Source organism: Macrotis lagotis, chromosome X (genome assembly GCF_037893015.1).
Source record: "Macrotis lagotis isolate mMagLag1 chromosome X, bilby.v1.9.chrom.fasta, whole genome shotgun sequence".
NCBI classification, from domain to species: Eukaryota; Metazoa; Chordata; class Mammalia; order Peramelemorphia; family Peramelidae; genus Macrotis; species Macrotis lagotis.
The window spans coordinates 242,769,954-242,772,988 of NC_133666.1; positions in this window are offsets into that span (position 1 = coordinate 242,769,954).

Below are 3,035 nucleotides of genomic sequence, written 5' to 3' on the forward strand. Positions count from 1 at the left end.
CTGCCAAAGTCCAGACTCTAGCTTGACATTCAATGCCTCTACCATCTGTGACCTATTGCCATTTTTAGTCAAGAAATGCCAACTACTTCCCTCAAAGTACATGATACTCTAGCCAAACTGTCCTTTGAATACTTAACACAAGCCTTTCCACCTCTGTACCTTTGTTTGTTCCATTTGTCTCCTCCTGGTATATATTTCTTTGTATATATATTGTCTCCATTTGTATATATTTCCCTCCTCAACTCTGTCTTTTAAAATCCTAGACATTGGTTAAGACCCAGTTAAAGGCGAATGGAAAGAACTCTGGAAGACCTGAGTTCAATTTTAGTCTTAGACACTTACTTGCTATGTGTTCCCAGGCAAGTCTCTTAACTTTATTTGCCTCAATTTCCTCATCTGTAAAATGGAGATAATATTATAGCCTCTAGCTCCCAGGGTTGTTATGAGGATCAAATGAGATAATATTTATAATGTGCTTAGTACAATGCCTGGCTTCCTCCTTCATATAGTCTACCCTGATAACTCACACTAGAAATAAATTCTCCCTCCTTTGAATAATTTATTCCTATTCTATTTTATTTCTCTATGTCACTAATTCTAGTTTATGTGATGTGATTTACTGAGTTTTGTGTACCTGTTTTATGTCTCCTACTAAATGGGAAACTCCTTGAGGGTATGATCAATGTCACTATCCTCCAACCTCTATCAAAAAAATTACTATGTGAACATAGTAGACACAATTAAACTGTAAATTCCTCTATTAGATGGTCAATTCTCAGGAATGTTATAGAGGGGATGTTAATTCAGTTGTGGGTTAGGACTAAATAACCTTTGAGTTCCTCTTCCCACCCTGAAATCCCTTCTATTGTTTGAGGACAAAAATAATTAACTACTCACCCTATATCTCTAGGGTGTACATCAGAGCCCTGAACAATTGAAGGTGCTTAATAAATATTTGCAGAATTGAACTAATAAATACTTATTGAATAAATGATTAATTTACATGTGAACTGCAGTTGGTTGTCATGTGTAAGATAAATTATACAACTTAAGGAGAAAATATTCCCCATTGCTAGACCCATTGCCTTTTATGATTCAAATGTCCAACTAGAAAACCTCACTTTAATAACAAATCTTGTCCACAAGGTGGTAGTGTGTTTACAAAATCTGAGGGTCTTTTCTTGATTTCTTTCCCTAGTTCTAATCGGTATTCCCTAATAACACTGGGAGCTTTGTTAGAAACTGTAGCCTTATTCATTCATTCATTTAGTTAATGATCATTTCTGAATCACTAACTTGTGGAAGAAGGCTTGTGCTAGTACTGAACATATATGCAAAAAGTCTTACTATAACAATAAAGGAGCAACACAGAGGCTAAATTGAGACTGATCTTCCTTACAGGATATTTCATCAACTGTAGAAACACCTTGAGGCTTCTTTCAGGGAAAGGATTTGGTTGTTGTTGAGTCACTTCAATCATGCCTGATTCTCTGTGAACCCATTTGGGATTTTCTTGGGAAAGATACTAGAGGGGTTTGCATTTCCTTCTCCAGCTCATTTTACAGATGAAGAACTAAGGCAAACAGTATTAAATGACTTGCCCAAGGTCACATGGCTACGCAGTGTCTGCGGTCACATTTGAATTCAGGTCCTGACTCCAGGGATGGCTCTATTTACTGTGCAAAAGTTCCATTTGCATTGGGAATTCAAAATAAATAAATATATAAGTAAAAGAGTTTAAAGATATAACTTGTCATAGAAAAGGATTAGAAAGAAATAAGAATAGAAGACAGTCAAGTAGAAAGAATGCAAGTGATTTTATTTTGTTTTTTTCAGACTCTAAAAAACCTCTGCGAAAGATTAGCTACTCAGCAATGACTCTAAAGGTTACAAAATACCTGAACTATAGTTTAGGGAATCTAAAGAGACTTGCCCATTATTAATAAACCTCACCCACTCATTTGCCATTCATTATCCCTTCAGGATAGACTGAGTCAAAGTGTACCTTTCCAATAATTTCTTTTTTTTTTCATGTCTAGACCTACAATTTCATGGTTATTCTGATGTGAAAACTTCTGTTCATCTTCTAGGATTTATCCAGAATGGGCATCTTGCCATTTGTTCCCATACCTTTTCTACATCTTGGAACAACAATCAAATCAATATTAATAAATTTTGCTAAAGACAAAACTAGGAGAAAAATGGAAGGATGACCCACAGGGACTGCTCAGAGAAGCAAGGAAAGAAACTGGGCAGAATGTATTTTGGCATCTACTCAGAGTCATTCAGTCAACAAGAAACATTACTTAATGGGATATTGGGTCATGATATATATTGCAGTACTAATGATGAAATAATTAACTTAAACAAACACTCTCATGAAGATCAGAAGAAGCAATACAAGGACACTGTCAAAATCCCTCTGGAGAACATTGGAATTGATTGTAAGACTGTAGATACTTAAAAGAAAATGGCACAGCATCCCCTAAGAAGGTTCTGTGCTCTATGAGCAAAGCAGAATTGCAGTAGTTCAAAAAAAATGAGATATGCACATGTCTGTTCCAAATATTTATATGAATTATTTGTACCTGATCTGTGGTAGAGCCTTCCAAGTTTGTAATGTTGCTATCAACCATGGTTGAACCCATTGTCCATTGGCCTTGCAAAGTGATGTCATTTTGAGCATATTGAGTTTGAAGGGCAACTTATTAATGATTACTATTTGCAAAAGGGCTACTATGAAAATAATTATGATGAAGTATCAAAAAAGACCAAATTAGATCAATGTCTATTCTAGTACATAGTGACTTCAATGTAAAGGTGGCAAAGGTGAGTATGGGAAGAATCATATGGGTTAAGCATAGTTCAGCAAGAAGGAATGAAGTCAAAGACTTATAGGTTGCACAGAAACTTCATGTCTCTAAGACATAGTCATTCTGAGAAAACTGTTGGTAGGAACTGGGTATGGAGAGCCCAAAAAGAACAAAATATATTACATTTTAAAAGGGAATGTTGTATTTTTGTTTGTTTTTTTA